The sequence below is a fragment of the Rhinatrema bivittatum genome, chromosome 2 (assembly GCF_901001135.1).
Source record: "Rhinatrema bivittatum chromosome 2, aRhiBiv1.1, whole genome shotgun sequence".
Lineage (NCBI taxonomy): Eukaryota > Metazoa > Chordata > Amphibia > Gymnophiona > Rhinatrematidae > Rhinatrema > Rhinatrema bivittatum.
In genome coordinates this window covers 778,046,197-778,052,196 of record NC_042616.1, presented here as the reverse complement: position 1 = coordinate 778,052,196, position 6,000 = coordinate 778,046,197, and positions in this window count along the sequence as shown.

Genomic DNA, 6,000 nt, shown 5'->3' with positions numbered 1-6,000 from the left:
GAGGACAGCCAAGGGAGAAAAACAGAAGACTGCTGGCACCTTGTCTTTTCATACCCTACTCTTCTCGTGGCACACCTGCAGATCAGTTACGGGATGGGAAACACTGTGGTAGATAATTAAAACCTTCTAATCAGGATGCTCGTAATCTCCATAGACATTCCTTCAGGTTTACAAGCTACAGTGGTTTATTAGCAGTTGCCTAGAGCAGGATTAACACATAGGCAAACCAGCCACTTATCTAGGGACCAGTGTCAAGTGGGCATCTGCATATGCCTGCTAAATGTGGGATATTTGGGACCATGGTAGAGTTGCCAACTGATGGTTTTAATTAAGGAAAGCCAGCAGGAACTTTAAATTGGCAATATGATTGCCAGTATTCTTCCAACTTGCCTCCCTACCCCTCCATATGGCCACCTAACTTCATACCTTCCCATCCTGCCTGCCCACCTCCACTCCCTGCCCCTTTCCTCTCCAGGAGCCCTCGATCCATCTTTCCTGAAGTGGCCAGAGAAAGGCTACAGGGGTTTAGCATTAATGGCAGCAGGTTGTGAATGAGTGCAGGGACTGTGACAACAAGTTCACAGGACCGGCTCCCCTCCTGACTTCTGTGCGGTGGACAGTGCCTGTCAGCATATTTTGGCGTAGTACCCACACTTGATGCAATTGGCCTATCCTATCTGCCCGCTTGTATTCCTCTTTGTTTCTCTACCACTTTGGGCAGATAAGCATATAAAATCCCATATTCGGCAACAGCTTCACCCCCATGTCTTTTACCCAGCTTCTCAACCCCTTTTCCTATCACTGCCTTCTGTATCTGTTCCAAGCAGTTCTAATTACTCACTTGAAACCTAATAGCACTGCCACAGCACTCAGGACTGGTCCCTGCAGGGAAGAACCAGGGGGGCGTGGGGAGAGGGATTAAAAGGAAGCCCACAAGTGGGAGAGTGAATGAGGGTATGCAGGGGAGGGGGAAAAAAAGAGAATGATGACGGCTTTTGAGGCAGGAGGAGAGGCCTTCTACAAATGTAAGGCTCAGTAAGAGAGAAATCTGGCCCTGCAGTTTCCTGTTGTACTTTTGCTATAAAACTCCACTGCCTTATTTATACAGCAGCATGTCACAGCTTTAGACAATCGGGAATCTGTTTTATTGTAAAAATATTTTGTGTAATATTCTTGAAGTTCTACATCCAGAGAGGGCACTTAATTTGTTTGTGTTGGTAGTGGTTACATTGAACTGCCCCATAGTGAAGGTGGTGGAGGCAAAAAATTGTAACTGGATTCAAGAAGTTGGAGCATAAATACAAAGGATCCCTAGTTATGAAGAAGTGAAAGGAATGGTAGACCTCAACAGGGGGGGGGGGGGGGGGGTTTCTATGACTTTATATCAGAAATTAAATTGAGCAGACTAGAGAGCTGTCAAAGTCCATGTCTGCCATCCTTTTCTATGTTTCAGTATTCAAGTGATGACCTTTTGTATGCCAGATACACTCAGACTGTTGCAGATTTTCACCTATTGATGCAGTTTGCGGTTTTATTTAGTGTAATACCGCATAGGCTCCTACCATAAGTTACTAACCTGCCAGTGGTCAGACATGTGCTTGGCATCAACAACAACTGTTTGAGAGCTGAGACCAAAACGATTGCCCTTGTGGATCAGGTATTTACTCCCATCATCCAAGGTGACCCTATAAAACAGAAACAGTATGTCGGAATATTTTATAGCACATTTGGCCGAGGAAAACCCAGCAATCAAAACTGAACTGCAAAGCCTTCTTCACTCAGCCCTAAGGAACAACCACTCACTCTGCCACTTAAATAAAAAATACAACTGTTTTGGCTACTCAAATATATATCACAAAATTATTAATACTAAACCACAAATAATGCCTAAGCAGTAGGGTATTTTTTGAAATTCTCCTGAACAAGCCTGTGACAAGGTGAAACATGTTGAGAGGATGAAGAGGCAATAAAAGAATTTCGTTCTGGGAACGAGAAAAAATTGTGGAACAGTATTCTTTCTGCTTATGAATAAATTGATTCTGAAAAGATTAGCATAATATTGTAATGTAATGAGGATTTTCATCTGTATGTAAAACAGTGTTTTGAATGTAGAGGACATTTTTTAATGTTGGGGGATAATAGATAAAAATGAGTGTGAGTGTGTGGTATGAATGTGCGGGAGTAAATATGGGATTTTTAGATAAATATTCCTTGGGGTGATGCTGTGAATATTTAAGTATTGAGTCCTTGGGGATTTTGTGTTTGAAATAAATAAAGATTGTAATTTTACATATGTCACTATTTGTGATTTGGTACTTAAATAAAAAAAAACAAAACATAATGCTGCAAACTGTCCACTGTGAAATTTGTCACTTTCTTTTTTCTCATTACAAATCTCTGTAAAAATATGTTGGACCTCAGAAACATTTTAAAAAGCATTCATAGGGCATCTAGTTGCAAAATTCAGAACAAGATGGTCACCTTTTCTTTTTCTAGTGACTTTTCTGCTCATGGAAAGTACCACACTGATAACTCTAGAAACCACTAGTCATGTAACTATAGAATAGGGAACTGGCAGTATACGCTTCCCTCACGCGGCCCTGCCAGTGCACCTCAACCCTGATCTGGAGGTACCTCCTCTGACTGTGAGAGGGGAACATAATGCTCATGCAATCTTTGCCAACAATGGGGCCAACTAGAATCAAATTGTGCACACCTATTAGATTTACCAACCAGCTCCGATTTGGGGGCAAGCTGATGCAGTCCTGCTTTAATCCACTGACATCAGAAGAGTAATCCCCCTGCGGACAGTGGGGCTGAAGCCAGGACTGCATTTGCCTGTCCTGTAAAAAGGGAACCAGTTAGAAATCCTGCTGTCCATTGCCAACTGAAGGGAGTCCAGTATCTCATGTCATATAGGACATGGAATGTCTTCAAGGTGTAATGACTTTCAGTTATCATCAAGCTGAATACGATCTGAACTGGTGACAGAAGTACAAAGCTTAGTAATCCTGTGCAAGCACCTTGGGGTAATTCAGTCTCTCATCATCCTTTTTTCTTTAAAATAATAATAATAATAAATACATTAAAAATCCTTACACTTTACCACTGGGGTGTTGTGTGGATCATCAAGGCACAATTACTTGGCCTTTAGATGTCTTTAAAATTGCAGCAAGTATTTATCACCTGTCCATCAATATCTGAATGGCATTAAAGAGTGCAAGATGCCATCGTCTCTAACATTCTCACCTCACTCCAGAATGACTCAAGGGCCCAATAGGTTTAGGGAGAAAGCTGAGTGGCCTGCGCACTCTTTCTGCTTCCACAACATGCCGATTATAAAGATTGTTGAGCTGAGATCTTGATGTGATATCATGGGGTGGTCTGGCCTGTTGTCTGCCTGGAATAAAAGATGCACTGACATTAAAATGACAGGAGAGCAACGGATTTGGCTTTGACTTTTCAGACTGACCAACGGACTTAGTTTCCCCCTTTAAATTTACATTATCCTGAATCCGTACTGCTCTGTAACAGGGTTGCTACTACTTTTTATTATTTCTATCACACTACTAAATGTATGCAGTACTGTACAGATACCCCTAAGAGACAGTCCCTGCTCTGTAGCGCTTACAGTCTAGTCAAGGCATGCAGACATGACAAATAAGAGGCCTCAGGACATTTATTTAATATAGTAAACAGCTAAAAGCAACAATGCTATGATTGAAGAAAGCCAAAGATTTAAAAACAACCTCTAAAGGTGATTTCTAAGCAAAGTTTAACTATGGCCAGAAAGAGACCACAACACACCAACTAAGGAAGGTTGAATGCGGTGGAGCAAGGTGGAAAGCACAGAGTTGGGGAATCAGCTGGGAGTTGGTCGATGTTTCATTTACAGTGGTATTAAGAAATAGAGAGGAAACAAAACCTAATCCTGGTGACCCAGTGTATGCAAATGTATCTCATGCATATTCATTGTGAATAGCCTAAAAACCGAAGTGGCTGTGGGGACCCCAGGACAGGTTTGGGAAGCCCCCATTTAGCCAAATCATTTCAGCAATAATCTTTTCCCTCTGGAATCTGGAAAGTTTGGCCACTAGGTGGTGCCATTCTACTATGACTAAGGGGGTCATTTTCGTAGCGTATCGCATGCGAAAAGGGGCGGAGTCGGCCCCGGAAGAGGAGGAGTTGGGGCATCGTCGGGGCGGACGCGGCGGAAAGATCGCTGGTTGCGAAAAGGTAAGAACCCTTTTCGCTGCCAGTAGCGCACCCAATAGCACCACTTTTTACGTTGGCGCTATTGGGTGCGAAAGCCAGCAGCGATCGCACCGCGGAGATGTGATCGCTGCCGGCTTTCACAGGCCCGCCCCCCGCTTCGCCCCCCCTGCCCCCCGTTATCGCCAGATTCTCTAAGGTCTGCGACCTTAGAGAATCCAGGCCTAAGACTCCTTCCTTCACAAGGTCTGTGGACATTGCCTCTGCAGCAGCCCTGGCCCTGGCTACCTGGGGAGTGGAAGTTGTGTTTGAGAATCCCACCCAGGACTCACACCTGGCAGCTTGCAGAGCTGCCACTGAGCCATTGGCCCAGTTTTAAATACTGTTCTTGCAATTGGTCTGGTTATTTTGTGCCTTTTCTCTTTTGCCTAATCATGAAGTTGTAGAGCCAGATTTAAGCATCAGGCAAAAATAGGTTAAAAATAGTGAAAAAAAAAAAACCTTGCAGGTCAGTTTGATTGGACAATTTTCAAAGTGTTATTTTTCTGTGTGTGTGGGGGGGGGGGGGGGGGGAATGGAGTTGGGAATGGGGAGAAGGGTTTGCCAGGGTCTTCAATTCTTAAAAACTTCTGATCTCAGATGTAAGCATCAGTTTAATGCAACAACCCCTGATTCAGAGTAGAACTACAGTGAAGAATTTTTTTTTTTTAAAGTACAATGTATAGAGATAAGAGAACATGGATTAATAAAACATCAAGAAGTACAGAAAAAAGAAGAGGAAACCCACAAAGGATTCTCTATATTAAAACTAAACCCAAGCACACATAAATATCACAGGTGTGTTAAACAGTGAAAGGAAATGCACTTACCAGATGACCATGAACCAAATTTGGAAAAGAAAGAGCGCTGTGACTCTGTTGGTGTCAGCAAGAGGATCACTAACAGAATGCAGAGAGCCACTTTACTGCAGAACCGTGGGTGAGCCATTCTGAGATTAAAGGCTGCAGTAGCACAGTTAGAGCCTTGACCAGATGAAGAAGAGCTGTAAACTGGCTTCTTTTCTTGGATTCTTTTATAGCGGTCCTTTTGAAAGATACACCCAGTCAGATGGCAAAACAAGAAAAGAGGAAATTTTACAGTTTCATCATACTGGATTTTGTGGATTTTGCTATTTGGAGAGCAGCCCAGAAATGTAATGTAATCTTAACCAGTTTCATTTTCTATGAAGGGATAGCCTTACAGTAAAAATTCTGATGCTGTACTAGAATCACTCCCCTGGTTTGGCCCTCGGGATGGCAGCCTAGCTTGCACATCCATACCAACGGCCCTGATCGCATGTGTGCATGTGTGGGTTGATTTCATGACAAAATAGTGTGACGTCATTTATGGACAGCTCCTTAGAATTCTCACTCAAAAGGGTAAGTTCAAAACAATAGAAACTTTTATTTTCCTATTTGGGGTTACCAGCACTCCATAGAAGAATAGTAAAAAAAAAAAAATCATCAACAATGGATGACTTCACAGTGATCACCCAGCAAAGATATGCAGCACAGCAAAACCTAAAAAAAAAAAAAAATTACACTTTTACAATTCTTCCTTCTGTAGGATAACATCCTTCAGTTCTAATTCTGGTCCTTAGACATGCTTAAGTGGCTTAGTCACGCTGCAGACAATCAGGCCGATAAAGTACAGTGCGCTCCGGCGGAGCACACTGTTAACCCGCGGTTGGACGCGCGTTTTCGACACGCTAGCTTTACCCCTTATTCAGTAAGGGGTAATAGCGCGAGT